This window comes from Ranitomeya imitator, chromosome 5 (genome assembly GCF_032444005.1).
Source record: "Ranitomeya imitator isolate aRanImi1 chromosome 5, aRanImi1.pri, whole genome shotgun sequence".
Taxonomy (NCBI): domain Eukaryota; kingdom Metazoa; phylum Chordata; class Amphibia; order Anura; family Dendrobatidae; genus Ranitomeya; species Ranitomeya imitator.
In genome coordinates, this window is record NC_091286.1 from 664,102,352 (window position 1) to 664,121,894 (window position 19,543).

The 19,543-nt window shown below is 48.2% G+C and overlaps 1 protein-coding gene across 4 annotated transcripts in view; it reads right to left on the reverse strand.

Moving 5' to 3' along the window:
* LOC138638716 (cytochrome P450 2K6-like) overlaps nt 1-14,527 on the reverse strand; it is a 302,578-nt gene extending 288,051 nt beyond the window's left edge. Inside the window, exon 1 of one of the 4 annotated variants that reach the window (XM_069728233.1) lies at nt 14,411-14,527. The gene's annotated coding sequence lies outside the window, so the exon portion shown is untranslated. The remainder of the gene's footprint in view (nt 1-14,410) is intronic. The other 3 variants (XM_069728234.1, XM_069728236.1, XM_069728237.1) reach the window with 3 other exon arrangements.
* Nucleotides 14,528-19,543: the final 5,016 nt, after the last annotated feature.

A 19,543-nucleotide genomic window follows, 5' to 3' on the forward strand; every position in this document is an offset into this window, starting at 1 on the left:
AGAGTACCTGGATAGATTCATGATTGTATATTTGGATGATATTTTGGTCTTTTCGGATGATTGGGAGTCTCATGTGAAGCAGGTCAGAATGGTGTTCCAGGTTCTTCGTGCTAATTCCTTGTTTGTGAAGGGGTCTAAGTGTCTCTTTGGAGTTCAGAAGGTTTCATTTTTGGGTTTCATTTTTTCCCCTTCTACTATCGAGATGGACCCTGTTAAGGTCCAGGCCATTTATGATTGCACTCAGCCGACATCTGTGAAGAGCCTACAGAAGTTCCCGGGCTTTGCTAATTTTTACCGTCGCTTCATCGCTAATTTTTCTATTGTTGCTAAACCATTGACTGATTTGACCAAGAAAGGTGCTGATGTGGTCAATTGGTCCTCTGCGGCTGTAGAGGCTTTTCAGGATTTCAAGCGTCGTTTTTCTTCTGCCCCTGTGCTGTGCCAGCCAGATGTTTCGCTTCCGTTTCAGGTCGAGGTTGATGCTTCTGAGATTGGAGCAGGGGCTGTTTTGTCGCAAAGAAGTTCTGATGGCTCGGTGATGAAACCATGTGCCATCTTTTCTAGAACATTATCGCCTGCTGAGCGCAATTATGATGTTGGCAATCGAGAGTTGTTGGCCATGAAATGGGCATTCGAGGAGTGGCGACATTGGCTTGAAGGAGCTAAACATCGCGTGGTGGTCTCGACGGATCACAAGAATTTGACTTATCTCGAGTCTGCCAAACGGTTGAATCCTAGACAGGCTCGATGGTCACACTTTTTCTCCCGTTTTGATTTTGTGGTTTCATACCTTCCGGGATCTAAGAATGTGAAGGCTGATGCCCTGTCAAGGAGTTTTGTGCCTGACTCTCCGGGTGTTCCAGAGCCGGCGGGTATTCTTAAAGAGGGGGTAATTTTGTCTGCCATCTCCCCTGATTTGCGGCGCGTGCTGCAGAAGTTTCAGGCTGATAGACCTGACCGTTGTCCTACGGAGAAACTGTTTGTCCCTGATAGATGGACAAGTAGAGTTATCTCTGAGGTTCATTGTTCGGTGTTGGCTGGTCATCCTGGAATCTTTGGTACCAGAGATTTGGTGGCTAGATCCTTTTGGTGGCCTTCTTTGTCATGGGATGTGCGTTCTTTTGTGCAGTCCTGTGGGACTTGTGCTCGGGCTAAGCCCTGCTGTTCTCGTGCCAGAGGGTTGCTTTTGCCCTTGCCGGTCCCAAAGAGGCCCTGGACGCATATTTCCATGGATTTTATTTCTGATCTCCCTGTTTCTCAACGGATGTTGGTCATTTGGGTGGTTTGTGATCGCTTCTCTAAGATGGTCCATTTGGTACCCTTGTCTAAATTGCCATCCTCCTATGATTTGGTGCCATTGTTTTTCCAGCATGTGGTTCGTTTGCATAGCATTCCGGAGAACATCGTCTCGGACAGGGGTTCCCAGTTTGTTTCAAGGTTTTGGCGGTCCTTTTGTGCTAAGATGGGCACTGATTTGTCTTTTTCTTCGGCTTTCCATCGTCAGACTAATGGCCAAACCGAACGAACTAATAAGACTTTGGAGACATATCTGAGATGCTTTGTTTCTGCTGATCAGGATGATTGGGTGTCCTTTTTGCCTTTGGCTGAGTTCGCCCTTAATAATCGGGCCAGCTCGGCTACTTTGGTTTCTCTTTTTTCTGCAATTCTGGTTTCCATCCTCGTTTCTCTTCAGGGCAGGTTGAGCCTTCGGACTGTCCTGGTGTGGATACTGTGGTGGACAGGTTGCAGCAGATTTGGACTCATGTGGTGGACAATTTGACATTGTCCCAGGAGAAGGCTCAACGTTTCGCTAACCGCCGGCGCTGTGTTGGTCCCCGACTTCGGGTTGGGGATTTGGTTTGGTTGTCATCTCGTCATGTTCCTATGAAGGTTTCCTCTCCTAATTTTAAGCCTCGTTTCATTGGGCCATATAAGATTTCTGAAATTCTTAATCCTGTGTCATTTCGTTTGGATCTTCAAGCTTCTTTTGCCATCCATAATGTGTTCCATAGGTCGTTGTTGCGGACATACGTGGCGCCTATGGTTCCCTCCGTTGATCCTCCTGCCCCGGTGTTGGTCGAGGGGGAGTTGGAGTATGTGGTGGAAAAGATCTTGGATTCTTGTGTTTCGAGACGGAAACTCCAGTACCTGGTCAAGTGGAAGGGTTATGGTCAGGAGAATAATTCCTGGGTTTTTGCCTCTGATGTTCATGCTGCCGATCTAGTTCGTGCCTTTCATTTGGCTCAATCTGATCGGCCTGGGGGCTCTGGTGAGGATTCGGTGACCCCTCCTCAAGGTGGGGGGGGTTATGTTTTGAATTCTGTTGTCGAGCTCCCTCCTGTGGTCATGAATGGTACTTCGGTGAGTTCGGTCCATGGGCTCCCTCTGGTGGCTGTGAGTGGAGCTGCTGCTTCTGAGGTTCCTTACACAGGTGACGTGGTTTATCCTTTGGTTGGCTTCTCTATTTAACTCCACTCAGATCGTTTCTCCATGCCAGCTGTCATTGTTTTAGCATTGGTTCAGTTCGCTCCTGGATCTGTGTGGCGTCCTGTCTTCTCCTGCAGTAGCTAAGTTCCTGATTGTTATTATTGTTCTTGTTTCTTTGTCCAGCTGGTTATCTTGATTTTGTCTTGCTAGCTGGAAGCTCTGGAATGCAGGGTGGCACCCCCGCACCGTGAGTCGGTGCGGAGGACCCTTTTGCACACTCTGCATGGTCTTTTGTAGATTTTTGTGCTGACCGCAAAGATTCCTTTCCTATCCTCTGTCTATTTAGTAAGTTGTGCCTCCCTTTGCTGAAACCTATCTCATTTCTGCGTTTGTGACTTTCATCTTTACTCACAGTCATTACATGTGGGGGGCTGCCTATTCCTTTGGGGAATTTCTCTGAGGCAAGGTAGGCTTTATTTTCTTCTCTAGGGCTAGCTAGCTCTTAGGCTGTGACGAGGCGCATAGGGAGCGTCAGGAGCGCTCCACGGCTATTTCTAGTGTGTGCGATAGGATTAGGGCTTGCGGTCAGCAGAGCTCCCACATCCCAGAGCTCGTCCTGTATGAGTTTAACTATCAGGTCGGGTGCTCCTAACCACCAGGTCATAACAGTGCACCGCCTCTTTAGCTTTGTTTGAATCTGTCCCGGAGCCTGCGCTGTTTTGTTCAACCTTGGTCATGCGCAGTTAGCACTGCCCGTCTTCTGACAACATTTGGTGTCAGGCTGACTGCGCCTGTGCGGCCGCGCTGCCCGAGATCCCGCCTCGCAGTGTCTTTTGAATTAATCACACTGCGGGCCTGGGATTCATGGTCATGCGCAGTGCATATCTTTGCCTCTCACTCCCCTCCTTCCGGCTTCTTCAGACTGTGCGGTGTCACGGCCGTGGCATGCTGTTAGGGATCCGCTGACAGCGCATAGTCTGAAGAAGGCAGAGGGAGATGAGTGAGAGCCTGAGGTGAAGATATGCACTGCGCATGCCCATGAAACCCAGGCCCACAGTGTGATTAAATCAGAAGACACTGCGAGGCGGGATCTCGGGCAGCGCGGCCGCACAGGCACAGTCCACCTGACACCAAATGATGTCGGAAGACTGGCAGCGCTAACTGCGCATGGCCAAGGTTGAACATAACAGCGCAGGCTACAGGACAGATTCAAACAATGCTGAGGAGGCGACGCACGGCACCAAGGGGGTGGAAATGACGGCTGTGTTGCATCTCATTACGAAGGAAAGTCCCACCTTCGGGACGGTTTCACAGTATGAGGGGACATATTTTATAAGTGTTAAGTTCAGCGTGTGCAAGTAGCATAACTAAAAGAGCCAGCTTTTCCTTGTGCAGCATTACTGCTGCTCAAGGTCGCTCTTTCAGATACAAACGCCTGGGTGAGGGGACAGGTTCCCTTTAATTTCGGTTGTAGTGTCAGTGTGGCGTTCGCAGGACACATTGCCGGATGCACAGCTGGGGATCAGCTGACGTTACTGAAACCTAATAACACGGCAGCAAGTGTTGACTGTGCAAACAGCACTTCTGAGCAGCAATTGGCGGTGTTGGAGCCCAGGGACAGCAGGAGGAGCAGACTTTAGTTTTTACCGCATACACAGCAGGGGAACAGCTGGCGTTACTGAACCCCACTGACACAGTGGCAAGTGTTTTTTTCTGTGCACCCAGCACTTCCAAGCACCAACTGGCGGTGTTAGAGCCCAGGGAATCCAGGAGGAGCAGAGTGTAGGCCGAGGCCTGCACTGGAGGCAGTTTAATATCTGTTGTGTCTGCGTGGCGTTTGCAGGACACATTGCCGGCTACACAGCAGGGGAACAGCTGGCGTTACTGAACCCCACTGACAGAGTGGCGAGTGTTTTCTTCTGTGCAGCAAGCACTTCCAAGCACCAACTGGTGGTGTTAGAGCCCAGGGAATCCAGGAGGAGCAGAGTGTAGGCCGAGGCCTGCACTGGAGGCAGTTTAATATCTGTTGTGTCTGCGTGGCATTTGCAGGACATGTTGCCAGCTCTACAGCAGGGGAACAGCTGGCATTACTGAACCCCACTGACATAGTGGCAAGTGTTTTTTTCTGTGTAGCCAGCACTTCCAAGCACCAACTGGTGGTGTTAGAGCCCAGGGAATCCAGGAGGAGCAGAGTGTAGGCCGAGGCCTGCACTGGAGGCAGTTTAGTATCTGTTGTGTCTGCGTGACGTTTGCAGGACACATTGCCGGCTACACAGCAGGGGAACAGCTGGCGTTACTGAACCCCACTGACAGGGTGTCGAGTGTTTTCTTCTGTGCAGCAAGCACTTCCAAGCACCAACTGGTGGTGTTAGAGCCCAGGGAATCCAGGAGGAGCAGAGTGTAGGCCGAGGCCTGCACTGGAGGCAGTTTAATATCTGTTGTGTCTGCGTGGCGTTTACAGGACACGTTGCCAGCTACACAGCAGGGGAACAGCTGGCGTTACTGAACCCCACTGACACAGTGGCGAGTGTTTTTTTCTGTGTAGCCAGCACTTCCAAGCACCAACTGGTGGTGTTAGAGCCCAGGGAATCCAGGAGGAGCAGAGTGTAGGCCGAGGCCTGCACTGGAGGCAGTTTAGTATCTGTTGTGTCTGCGTGACGTTTGCAGGACACGTTGTCGGCTACACAGCAGGGGAACAGCTGGCGTTACTGAACTCCACTGACATAGTGGTGAGTGTTTTTTTCTGTGCAGCCAGCACTTACGAGCACCATCAGGCGGTATTGGAGCACAGTGAATGCAGGGGAAGCAGAGTGTAGGCCGAGGCCTAATTGGAGCTTGAAAGGGAACCTTTACTTCCCCAGGCGTTTGAAACTGAAAGAGCCACCTTGTGCAGCAATAATGCTGCACAAGGAAAAGGTGGCTCTTTTAATTATGCTCCTTGCAAACTGAGAACTAAACACTTATAAAATGTGTCCCGATACAGTGAAACTGTCTCAAAGGTGGGACTTTCCTTTGTAATGGGACGCAGCACAGCCATCATACCTACCCCCTTGGCGCCGTGCGCCGCCTCTTTAGCTTTGTTTGAATCTGTCCCAGAGTCTGCGCTGTTATGTTCAACCTTGGTCATGCGCAGTTAGCGCTGCCCGTCTTCTGACAACATTTGGTGTCAGGCTGACTGCGCCTGTGCGGCCACGCTGCCCGAGATCCCGCCTCGCAGTGTCCTTTGATTTAATCACACTGTTGGCCTGGGATTCATGGTCATGCGCATTGCATATCTTTGCCTCTCACTCCCCTCCTTCCGGCTTCTTCAGACTGTGCAGTGTCACGGCCGTGGCATGCTGTTAGGTATCAGCTGACGGCGCACAGTCTGAAGAAGGTGGAGGGAGATGAGTGAGAGCCTGAGGTGAAGATATGCACTGCGCATGCCCATGAATCCCAGGCCCACAGTGTGATTAAATCAGAAGACACTGCGAGGCGGGATCTCGGGCAGCGCGGCCGCACAGGCACAGTCCACCTGACACCAAATGATGTCGGAAGACGGGCAGCGCTAACTGCGCATGGCCAAGGTTGAACATAACAGTGCAGGCTACAGGACAGATTCAAACAATGCTGAGGAGGCGACGCACGGCGCCAAGGGGGTGGAAATGACGGCTGTGTTGCATCTCATTACGAAGGAAAGTCCCACCTTCGGGACGGTTTCACAGTATGAGGGGACATATTTTATAAGTGTTAAGTTCAGCGTGTGCAAGTAGCATAACTAAAAGAGCCACCTTTTCCTTGTGCAGCATTACTGCTGCTCAAGGTCGCTCTTTCAGATACAAACGCCTGGGTGATGGGACAGGTTCCCTTTAATTTCAGTTGTAGTGTCAGCGTGGCGTTCGCAGGACACATTGCCGGATGCACAGCTGGGGATCAGCTGACGTTACTGAAACCCAATAACACGGCAGCAAGTGTTGACTGTGCAAACAGCACTTCCGAGCAGCAACTGGCGGTGTTGGAGCCCAGGGACAGCAGGAGGAGCAGACTTTAGTTTTTGCCGCATACACAGCAGGGGAACAGCTGGCGTTACTGAACCCAGTAACAGAGGAGCAACTGTTGACTGTGCAAACAGCACTTCCGGGCCGCAACTGGCAGTGTTGGAGCCCAGGGACAGTAGGAGGAGCAGGCTAGAATTATTGCCACAACACAGCAGGGGAGCAGCTGGCGTTACTGAACCCCAATATCAGAGAAGCAACTGTTGACTGTGCAGACAGTACTTCCGAGCAGCAACTGGCGGTGTTGGAGCCCAGGGACAGCAGGAGGAGCGAGCTAGAGTTATTGCCGCAACAAAGCAGGGGAGCAGCTGGCGTTACTGAACCCCAATAACAGAGGAGCAAGTGTTGACTGTGCAGACAGCAGTTCCGGGCAGCAAATAGTGGTGTTGGAGCCCAGGGACAGCAGGAGGAGCAGGCTAGAGTTATTGCCACAACACAGCAGGGTAGCAGCTGGTGTTACTGAACCCCAATAACAGAGGAGCAACTGTTGACTGTGCAGACAGCACTTCCGGGCATCAACTGGCGGTGTTGGAGCCCAGGGACAGCAGGAGGAACAGAGTGTAGGTTGAGGCCTAATTGGAGCAAGTTAAAAGGGACCCTTTATCCCCCCTGGGGTTTGTAGCTGAAATAGCCATCTTGTGCAGCACTAATGCTGCAAAAGGGAAAGGTGGCTCTTTTAATTATGCTCCTTGCAAACACAGAACTAAACACTTATAAAATGTGTCCCCTGATACCGTGAAAACGTCCCGGAGGTGGGACTTTCCTTTGTAATGGAACGCAGCACAGCTCTCATTCCTTCCCCCTGGTGCTGTGCACCGCCTCCTCAGCGTTGTTTGAATCTGTCCCGAAGTCTGCGATGTTGTGTTCAACCTTGGCCATGCGCAGTTAGCGCTGCCTGTCTTCTGACATCATTTGGTGTCAGGCGGACTGAGCCTGTGCGGCCGCGCTGCCCGAGATCCAGCCTCGCAGTGTCTTCTGATTTAATCACACTGCGGGCCTGGGATTCATAGGCATGCGCAGTGCATCGCTTCGTCTCTCACTCCCCTCCTTCCGGCTTCTCTAGACTGTGCGGCATCATGGCCGTGACATGCTATTAGGGATCAGCTGACGGTGCACAGTCTGAAGAAGGCGGAGGGAGATGAGTGAGAGCCTGAGGTGAAGATATGCACTGCACATGCCCATGAATCCCAGCCCTGCAGTGTGAATAAATCAGGAGACACTGCAAGGCGGGATCTCGGTCAACGCGGCCACACAGGCGCAGCCAGCCTGACTCCAAATGTTGTCAGAAGACGGGCAGCGCAAACTGCGCATGGCCACGGTTGAACATAACAGTGCAGGCTCCAGGACTGATTCAAACAACGCTGAGTAGGCGGCGCATGGCGCCAAGGGGGTGGGAATGACGGCTGTGTTGCATCCCATTACAGAGGAAAGTCCCACCTCCGGGACGGTTTCTTGGTATGAGGGGACACATTTTATAAGTATTAAGTTCAGCGTTTGCAAGGAGCAATACATAAAAGAGCCACCTTTTCCTTGGGCAGCATTACTGCTGCACAAGGTGGCTCTTTCAGTAACAAACACCTGGGGAAGGAAAGGTTCCCTTAAGTTTCAGTTGTTGTGTCAGCGTGGCGGTCGCAGGACACACTGCCGAATACACAGCTGGGGATCAGCTGACGTTACTGAAACCCAATAACACTGGGTCATGTGTTTTGACTGTGCAGATGGCACTTCTGAGCAGCAACTGGCGGTGTTGGAGCCCAGGGATTACAGTTCAGGTGGTAGAAACAAGAACACAACAGGAGACCTGGATACTGTAGCCAACCAATTGTTTAATCTGGAAGAGGAGTGGCAAATTCCTTCGAAATCCAGGCCTTGTTCATTTTCAGTATAAACGCCAAAGAAAATCAGATATGTAATAGGGAAATTATAAACTGTGTAACACATTGTCCCCTTAAAAATATAGTTTTAATTAAATTACAATAAAAATACTGATACCCATTGAAACAAACAAAAAATACTCAAAGAATCTAATAGTGCACCTAGCCTATTACAATGACCCTACGCTTAACTGCTGTCCCTTCCTAGCAGTGGAGGTTGGCACCCTGATAGAATTTTTGGCACCCCCACTCCGCGGCGGCTCTCACCTGCTCACCCTGTTAAAATGACTGGCAAACTATAGGTGGGAAAACAATAAAAGCATAAAAAAGGAATGAAAACAAGCGTAAGGTAAGAAAAACTAAGGTGCACAAAAAGTACATATATCAAACCCCCTGCATTCAAATCCCATATAGAACAATCAAAAATTGCAGAATGAGATGAGCAAAAAATATATATAGACCCATATGCTCATAACATTTATGCTCCAGTCCTACTACATATCATATAAAGATAGAACTGTATGCATAGTAAACGGGAAGATAGTAGCAAGGGGGATATACTGACAGATGACCTGGCTCAGTATAAGATAAAGCTGTGCATGGCAGCAAATCTAAAAAAGCCATCAATACCAGTACATTCGAAACATTCAGCGATGTTGGCATAATCCAGCATAGCAGCCAGCATCTATAATCTCATGGAGATTCATAACACTACACAAAGGATGACAATAACAAAGTGCACTCAGCTGTAATCTGGTGGATAAGATATCAATGGCTGACAATAATAGATGAACACTGATGGCTGACAATGGCTGCTTTTACTTGGGTTTTTTGGGGGTTAATACCCTTCTTGTTTGCTGTCTTTGGAATCATCTATCTCTGTCTACCAGACTGTGCATGAGTAAAAGCAGCCATTGTCAGCCATCAGTGTTCATCTATTATTGTCAGCCATTAATATCTTATCCTGCCTAGGAACCACATAGCGCTGACTGTCCAGAAGCTGATGGAATTGGTGACTCCTCATCCTCCACCTCTTCCACAACATCATCCCTTAGCGCTTGCAGTGGTTGTTGAAGCAGGCAGATAAGGGGGACAGTCATGCTGACTAGTGCATCATCTGTACTCGCCATCCGCGTGGAATCATCGAAGGAATGCAAAACCTGGCAGAAGTCCTTCATAGTGGCCCACTCAGTGGTTGTGAAGTCTGAACGGCGTGCAGTGCGACTTCTTTGCGCCTGATGCAGCTGGTACTCCATTACTGCTTGCTGCTGCTCACACAACCGCACCAACATATGTAACGTGGAGTTCCACCTGGTGGGTAGGTCACATATGATGTGATGTTCCGGAAGGCAGAATCGGCGCTGCAGAGCTGCAATGCGCGATCTTACCATGCTGGAATGACGCAAGTGAGTACACTCTAGGCGGACCTTGTGCAGCAGTGCATCAAGATCCAGATAGTCCCTCATAAAAATCTGCACGACCAAGTTGAGCACATGTGCCAGACATGGGATGTGAGTGAGGTTGCCTAGGCCCAGAGCTGCCACCAGATTTCGGCCATTGTCACACACTACCATGCCTGGCTGGAGATTCACTGGCACAAGCTCTCCTGCTTGATGGCATTCCAGAGCTCTTGCGCTGTGTGGCTTAGATTCCCCAAGGAAATCAATTTCAATATGGCCTGTTGACGTTTGGCCACGGCTGTGCTCATATCGGTCGTAACAGATAAACGTTCACGGGTCCATGTGGAGGTGGACTGTGACCGCTCCTGCAGCGATGATTCTGAGGAACTGGAGTATGAGGAGGAGTCAATACGTACAGACTGGATTCCTGCAATCCTTGGAGATGGCAGAACAGGTCCAGCACCACTTGCATGATCTGTACCCGGCTCAACAACATTAACCCAATGGGCAGTGAGGGAAAGGTATCGCCCCTGTCCATGGTGACTGGTCCACGCATCGATGGTGAGGTGAACCTTGCTACTGATGGCGTTCAGTAGCTCATGTTTTATTTGTCCCTCCACATGCTTGTGCAGGGCAGGGACGGCTTGCCTGTGGAAATAAAAGTGGCTGGGCACATTGTATTGTGGGACTGCCAATGCCATCAAGTAACGGAAGCTGTCAGTCTCCACCAGCTTGAATGACAGCATTTAAAGAGACATTTCAAGAGAGCCTGTGCTCGGGGGTGGTTTGCTGAGAATGGCCGCCTTTTCTCCCATGCCTGTGCTACCGATGGCTGTAGACTGGACTGGGAGTGTGAGGATGACTGGGAATGTTGTGCTATGGGTGGAATTACACTGGGTCTGTGGACAACAGTGCCAGAGGTTCTTCCATGGTGATCCTGTGAGGAAGCCGAACCAACTGTATGTGAGCTGGAAGAAGAGGCAACAACACGAGCTCAAGAGGTGGTAAGTGCTGCTGTAGGTTGGCCTAGGTCTTCAGTGTGTTTTTGTAACTCCACCGCGTGCTTGGTCCGCACATGTTTCCACATATTTGTGGTATTGAGGTTGCTGACATTTTTACCTCTTTTGACTTTCTGATGACACACCTTGCATTTGACTAAGCAAATGTCATCTGCAACTGTGTCAAAAAAGGACCAGGCACTGCAAGTCTTGGGAGCGCCCATTTTGGCTTTTGGAAGAGGCATGCTCCTAACGGGTGCCGAAGTGGAGCCTACAGGAACCGCAGTCTTCCCCCTCCCTCTCCCTTTTTGGGGAATCTTTTCCTCAGAGCTGCTCCCACCACCTTCCTGCACCTCACGCCATGATGGGTCAAGGACCTCATCATCTACACTCCCCTCTTCCACCAACTGTTTCTCCTGGGTAGTCTCGGCAGCACAGTATGCACCTGAAAGTGGCACCTGAGTCTCATCATCAGATGCGTACTGAGGTGTGCTGATCGGAGGCACTGGCCCACCCGTCTCTTCAGAGTCAGAGAGACAAAGCTGTTGGGCATCACTGCATACTGCCTCTTCTTCCATTTCTCCAATGCTGCTTGGATGGCCCCCTGTTTCCAAGCCAAGAGATTCAGAGAACAGAAGTACAGATGGCTCCTGTCCTGGGCTCTCTGACTGCCTGGGCAATTTGGCAGGTGGTGAAGAGACAGATGGGTGCTCTCCAGTGCTCTGTGCCTGAGAGGATGTGGTACTAATTGAAATCGATACGTTAGCTGCCATCCATCCGACAACGGCTTCAATTTGTTCTTCACGCAGCAGCGGTGTACGGCGATCTCCTGCAAAGCTGCGCATGAAGGACTGTTCCCTGCTGAAAGTGGGTGATGATGAGTCACCGGTGCCCGCAGCAGGCACAGAATCCCCACGTCCTCTCCCTGCTCCACGCCCACGCCCATGTGCCTTACTCCCTGCCTTCTTCATCTTGGTTGACTGATAAAGATAAGCAGAAAAGTACTAAGGGCTTAGTGTGCTTATTCCTGAACAGCTCCTAACAGGTATAAGAAACTCTAATTTTCTAAAGTGTGGACTAGACTTTAATATGAGCTAATGTGGCCTACACAACTGTAAAGTGGTGTGTTTGGTGAACTTTATTATTTTTTTTTTTTTGCAGAACTGACTACAAAGTGAGCTGCACTCACACACAGACCGTACAGACAGCCGTGAATGGCGCTGCAAGGCCAAAACAAGCTCCTCTATGTAATCCTATATAGTGTTTTTCCACAATTTAGCTGGATACGGATGGAAAGCCACTAATAAGAAATATTTGAAAAAATGTGCAGCAGGCTGCACTAATTGCAAAAAATGACAATGGATTGAACAGTATGAGGCAGTGATGCACCCTGAGCTGACTACAACTGGCTGTGGCTGCGGACAGACTACAGAGCGATGTGCACTCACACAGAGACCATGCAGACAGCCGTAAACGGCACTGCAAGGCCAAAAAAAGCTCCTCTATTTAATCCTGTATAGTGTTTTTTCACAATTTAGTTGGATACGGATGGAAAGCCACTAATAGGAAACATTTGAAAAAATGTGCAGCAGGCTGCACTAATTGTAAAAAAGGACAATGGATTGAACAGTATGAGGCAGTGACGCATACTAAGCTGACTACAACCAGTGATGGCTGCGGACAGACTGCAGAGTGAGCTGCACTCACACACACAGAGACCTTGCAGACAGCTGTGAACAGCGCTGCAAGGCAAAAGCAAGGTTCTCACATAGCGGTTGCCAAATTAGCCTGGGTAAAGCACAATGAAGCAAATAGCTATCTCTAAACTGGCCCTCAGTCAGAACACAGCGTCCTGTCCCTAACCGAATTCACAGCAGAGTGAACCCAAAATGGTGACGGCGACTTTTATAGTGCATTCATGACATCATTTCAGCAGCCAATCACAGCCATGCCAGTAGTTTAATGCCCATCATGGAGAACAGGATGTGCCCACACTTCTAATCATTCCTCATTGGCTGAATTCGGGCACTTTGAATTCTGGAACTTCCGATTCCGGTATCCGATATACTGAAAATATCGGAACTCAGTATCGGAATTCCGATACTGCAAATATCGGCCGATATCCGATACTTGCGGTATCGGAATGCTCAACACTAGCCAGAGCCCTAGGGCAGTTCTTCCATGCTTCCTGTGCAGTGGACTTTGAGAAAATGGCCGCCGGGAGGCGGCACTTACGTAGATGGAGATCTCGGGACCAAGATCTCGAGAGATGAGATCTCAGGCCATTTTCCTGGAGTCCGTTACACAGGAAAGCATGGACGAACAGCCGGGGGGCTCTGGCCTTTCACAATATGTCAGCAGAGCCCCCTCACAGTATTAGAGAAGCCATCATCACCCTGGGCAGTGGCAGACACCCTGAGCAGCGGCGGCGAACACCCCCTCATCCCAGCCTGCAACAATACTTTTAATCAGTATATCCGCATTGTAAGAAGCACCCACATTTCCCCCCAAAATTTGGGGGAAATAAAGTGCATCTTTAACGACCATTATGCCGGTCGCTGCTCGAGAACGGAATACGAATTACTCAGAGCACAATGTATTAAACCAACTTTCCTTTAGGCTATGTGCACACGTAGTTCAGGGTCCCTGCGGGTTCTCCCACAGTGGATTTGATAAATCTGCAGGGCAAAACCGCTGCGGTTATCCCTGCAGATTTATCGCGGTTTGTTTTGTGGTTTCCGCTGCGGGTTTACTCCTACTATTGATGCTGCATATGCAGGAAAATGCAGCATCAATAGTATTGTTAAAAAAAAATAAAAAATGTTTATATACTCACCCTCTGACGTCCCGATCTCCTCGGCACTGCACGCGGCGGTCCGGTTCCAAAGATGCTGTGCGAGAAGGAACTTCGTGACGTCACGGTCATGTGACCGCGACGTCATCGCAGGCCCTGCTCGCACATCAACCCTGCGACCGGACGGCCACGTGCAGCACTGAGAGGTGAGTATATCATTATTTTTTATTTTAATTCTTTTTTTTTCCCCACAAATATGGTTTCCAGGGCCAGGAGGAGATTCTCCTCTCCTCCACCCCGGGTACCATCCGCACATGATCCTCTTACTTCCTGCATGGTGGGCATAGCCACATGCGGGAAGTAAGCGGATCAATGCATTCCTATGTGTGCAGAATCGCCGCGATTCTGCACAAAGAAGTGACATGCTGCGGAATGTAAACCGCTGCGTTCCCGCGCGTTTTTTTCTGCAGCATGTGCACAGTGTTTTCGGTTTCCCATTGGATTACAGTGAACTGTAAACTCATGGGAAACTGCTGCTACAAAAACGCTGCGGATCTGCAGCAAATCCGCACCGTGTGCACATAGCCTTATAACTTGTGCAAAGAATGACAGAATTTTCTCTCCCAACACAATATGGGCCACAAGAGCCACAACTCACAGATTATAAGTTATGCAGCCTGAGAGACCCCAAGGGCCAGCTTCACAGACAGGAATCCGACTACCCCACAACTATACCACTCCCTCCCTTATGTGTAATGGGCCTACACGGGGTTATCATGCAATTCTTAATACAAGACTGTCCTTAAATAGGCTGTGATTCCTATCTAGCTATCCCTAGCTAACTACACAGTCGGTGACCGGTCACACTTCTCTGTTTACTCACAACAATAGCTTTCTTGAAATCACACAGTCCCAAAACAGAAACGCCTCAAGATCTGGATTCTCCACTCTCCACTCTGAGGTAACTGTCCTGTTTCCAGAATCTTCTTGTCTTTAACTCATGGGTGACCTCTGGTGGCTGAACAAAATTACTGCAACAACATTGTAATTATCCTATATATTACTCAAGGGTGACCTCCGGTGGCTGAACTCAGTTACTGCATCAACACTCTATGATAGAAAAAACATCACCATATTACATGTCTTACAAAGCAAAAAATACGGTACATGTCTGTGATTATTATGTGATTATACTATCCTATGGTGTACTTACTATTGATTTATCTGCATGTTTAATAATATTATTAGGGTTTAGCATACAGTATATAACCGTTTATTTATTGCTGCTGAGCACGTTTTCATGTGCCCCGTCATTTGAATGCAACATTGCTCTTACTAAATGGAGATGTACTCATGCTTGCATGTGCTCTGGCAGTAATTTATTTGTTTACAGCATGGTATCTTGGTCTGATATGTGTACATAATAGGATGATGGACTGATACATTTTTTAGTCTTTTCTAAAACGTGTTGTTTTGGGAGAATTACTCTATATTCCCGGTGTGTACCCACCTTTTTGCACCTGTGGCTACTGTCTTATTGCTATTTAATACATATTTGTTATGTGTGTGTCTCAATAAAATTTTCATTTTTATTATATACATGGTCATTTGTAAAACCATTTTTGAGTATCTTATTTCCTATAGTAAACTGCATCCTAATTGTAACTACACTTACTATGATGCCCCATCTAGTGGCCAATATTATAACTGCACTTACCCTATGCACAGCAGCACAAAGGAATGTTTTATCAAATATACATTTAGCAAGAAACAGTAATACACATAATAGTGTAGCAGTGACATTATATAGAAACAATTATTCATACTTATAATACACTATAACATACGGCACCAGGACAAACGAGAAAGGAAAGGTATAGCAGTAATATAGTATAGCCATTACACAACCAAAGGAGAGGGATGAATAAGTTGCTGTCAAACACCTCCGGGGAAGACGTGTATCGCCAAAGAAAACAAAAAGAGCAGCGTGTTAAAGTTCAAATTGTTAAATCCTCCTCTTCCCCCAAATCATCTGTTGAATGGGATTTTGGAGGCCTTCATTGACGGTCAGTCAATCCCACCAATATAGGAGTGTTCAGCTGACTTTAATCTAATGTGCACACTGGCCTTTACACCTGGGGTGTTTTCAGTGGCACCGCTACCATGAGGCGAGTTGAGCTCTTTGGCTCAGGTGGCACTGCCGTCCCTGAAGAGAGGGGGCGGCAGATTCTGTCGGTGTAGTAACTGGATTTGCATCGGAGACGCAGGCTCAGCTACTACGCTACGCTATTGAGTCTATTCAGGCCTCCGTCCTGGATCTCCTCATCCAGCCCTCCCCAACTCATGTGACATCATCACAGGTCCTGATGCTGAAGTCGCTCTTCTCCATGCATCTCCTGCAATGAGGTCACAGGAGGGGGAGGAGTCAGCGGTCACATGATCAGGGTCCTCGTGTATGCAGGACTCTGCTGTGGTGATTCTCATGGTGCTGGATTAGGGGAAGTTGATGTGTGGGGTCAGGATGGGTTTGCAGGGTAAATGTAGCAGAGCTGTGTTTGTACAAGGTATACAGAGCGGAGCCGTGTGTGTAAGAGGTGTATGGAGCGTAGCCGAGTGTGTATGGTGCAGAGCTGTGTGTGTACGAGGTGTACGGAGCGGAGCTATGTGTGCACGATTTGTGCGAAGCAGAGATGCGTGTGTACAAGGTGTATGGAGCAGAGCCGTGTGTGTACTTGGTGTACAGAGTGGAGCCGTGTGTGTACTGAGTGGAGCCGTGTGTGTGTGCGCGAGGTGTATGGAGCAGAGCCATGTGTGTAAGAGGCATACACGGAACCGTGTGTGTATGAGGTGTGCGAAGCCATGCTTGTACGATGTCAGTGTATGGTGGGGAGCAAATATCATACCTCCCAACCATCCCAGATCCAGAGGCTCTCCCGGCCGGGAGCTTACTTTTCCTGTGGACACAGGAGTACACAGCGGAGCCCTGAAGAGCACTTTAAAACTCGCACGTGATGTTCCACCGGAAGTGCCGTTCTGGAAGCTGACCGGAAATTATGTAATTTCGGGAGGAGATTGTGACGGAACCATGGAGGGAATGCTTCAGATCCATCACTGTGTCCTCCTCCGACAGCGCGGACAGCGGGATCACTTTGGAATCGGGGATGCCGGCCATGTGAGCGGATCATGATATGTCCTGCAGTGGGAAGCTCAGGTGGGCATTACAATGGGAGCCGGGCCGCTATAGTATCTTTATAGAATCTTTCTTTCTCTCTCTCTTTCTCTCTCTCTCTCTGTTCTTTCTTTCCTTCTCTAATCTTTTTTTCTTGCTCTGTTTTTTTCTTTCGCTCTCTGTTCTTTCTTTCTCTGTGTTCTTTATTTCCCTCTCTAATCTTTTTTCTCTCTCCTTTCTTTTTTCTCTGTTCTTTCTTTCCCTTCTTTATCTCTCTCTGTTCTTGTTTTCATTACCGTCTTTCTTTCCCCTCTTTCTTTCTCTATTCTTTCTTTCCTTTCTCTCTCTGTTCTTTCTTTCCCTTCTTTCTTTTTATTGCTCTCTTTCTTTCTTTCTTTCTTTCTTTCTTTCTTTCTTTCTTTCTTTCTTTCTTTCTTTCTTTCTCTCTTTCTCTCTTTCTTTCTTTCTTTCTTTCTTTCTTTCTTTCTTTCTTTCTTTCTTTCTTTCTTTCTTTCTTTCTTTCTGTCTTTCTTTCTTTCTTTCTCTCTCCTTTCTTTCTTTCTCTCTCTCTGTTCTTCCTTTACCTATAACCAACGAACAGAAAAAGGGGGCGGGGGTGTTAAAAAGGTACTACTGGCCTCTCAGATCCTCAATATTAATCTGACCTGAGAGCAAAGTGACTATAGTTGCCCATAGGATGAATAGTATATACATGATCTCATTTACATGGTACAAATAAGTGGTGCTTATAAGATAACATACATGTTATTGTGACTTACTTGGGCAAGTGGAGGACATATCCTATGGGCAACTATAGTCATTTTGCTATCAGGTCAGATTAATATTGAGGATCTGAGAGGCCAGTAGTACCTTTTTAAAGGGCATCTGTCACCCCAAAAATCATATATGAGCTGCGGCCACCGTCATCAGGGGCTTATGTATGGCATTCTGTAATGCTGTAGATAAGCCCCCGATGTAACCTGAAAGATGAGAAATAAAGGTTATATTATACTCACCCAGGGGCGGTCCCGGTCCGTTACGGGTCAGATGGGCGTTGCGGTCTGCTCCAGCTCCAGCTCCAGCTGTCTGCGGGAAGTCAGACGTAACAGACACACGCTATCAGGCCACGTTCACATGTTCAGTATGTTACCTCAGTATTTGTAAGCCAAAACCAGGAGAGGAACAATCAGAGGAAAAGTATAAAGAAACACGTCACCACTTCTGGATCTCTCACCCACTCCCGTTTTGGCTTACAAATACTGAGGTAAAATTCTGACCAAATACTGAACGTGTGAATGTGGCTTTAGGCTGGTTTCACACATCCTGATATTTCTAGTACTGGAAAAAACGGTACTGGAGATATTCGTGTCCGTGTCTGTAATACGTGAGGCCACTGTGTGCCGCATCTGTACAACACGGACGCCTGCCGGGGAAGAAGCGCTACAGTAAGCACTGTTCCCCAGCCAAGGGCACACTTAAAATGATGCAAGTTGATCACTTCACCTCAGGCGGCATTAAGTCCCTGAAGAAGTGTACAGATCGATGTTTCAAATATATTCCTATTTAAAAGTGAATGTAACTTCCATGTGCGTCAGGTTAGGCTAGTAAAGAGTAAACCAGATTTATTTGTACTGATTTTACTACGGGGGGAGCGGGGGGCGCCATTTTGCCGTTCGCCTCAGGCAGCAGAGAGGCAAGGTTCACCCCTGGGGGGCTTTATATTGGGCACTGTGTGATCTTCTTACAGGTAACCGTCTGACCAAAATGTAGGTCACCTATATTTCTCAAAAAAGGACTGAAAACTAGAAGTGAATTAATCAATTTTTTTTTCATTCCAGCAAACTAATGGCCTTTTTTTTACTGATTTTTAAAAATTAGGAAGGTTGTAAAAAAACTTTTCACTAAGTAACCTGTCTTCAGTCCTATTCATACCTCTCCTGCCGCCGTTCCTCCAATCGGCTCCTTTGTCTCCTCCATTATGTCTTCTATCATCTTCGTTTTCTAGGCCTCTGGTGCTGCTGTTCTTCACTAGATCCCACGCTGTTGTGCGAATGTTATGCCGCAGTCACTTGGGGCACAACGTAAGTCATTGACATACAAAGTGTAGCATCATAGCTTTAAACAAATCTGTCAGCAGGATTGTGCTCAATAACCTACAGACACTGTCAGGTCGGCGCCATTATACTGATTAAAATTACACCTTGGTTAATGAAATCCGCCTCGTGGTTGTTGTTTAATCTTTATTTGTAGTTTTCAGTTAATGAGATTCTCGTGCTTCTGGGCGGCCTGTGGTCGGGGCTGAGTGTGGCCTGTGGTCAGCGCTTTATGTGGTGCTTTGTTCGCATATGCATTAGCATTGACTTATGACAAGTCACTGATCCTTCACTGACTTACCTCCTATTTTACATAATTTATAGAATATTGTGAGGTCCTCTTGTCCGCTTTGTCTGATCCTTGGTTGTCTAACCTATGTCATGCTTCAATATCAGTCATGTCTGCTATCCAGAGATGCACAGTCCATACCAGTACTAGTGGCTGTCCTGTCCTCTATCCAGAGCCACACAGACTGCACCAATTCCAGTTGCTGTTTGGCCTAGTACCCAGACCCTCACAGTCTGTACTAGTTGCAGTCCTTTCCTCTACTCAAAGCCACACAGTCTGAACCCATACCAGTGGCCATCCTATCCTGTCTACGAAACTGCATCCAAACCAGGTCTCTGACCTTTGTGTCAGCTGCTACTTTTCCTGACTTTGTCTTGGAGTAGTACCTGACAGCTATCTGCTGCACAAGCCTGACTTCATCATCAGAGTCTACCGTGAAAATCAGGTAGCTGGTCCATTGTGTTC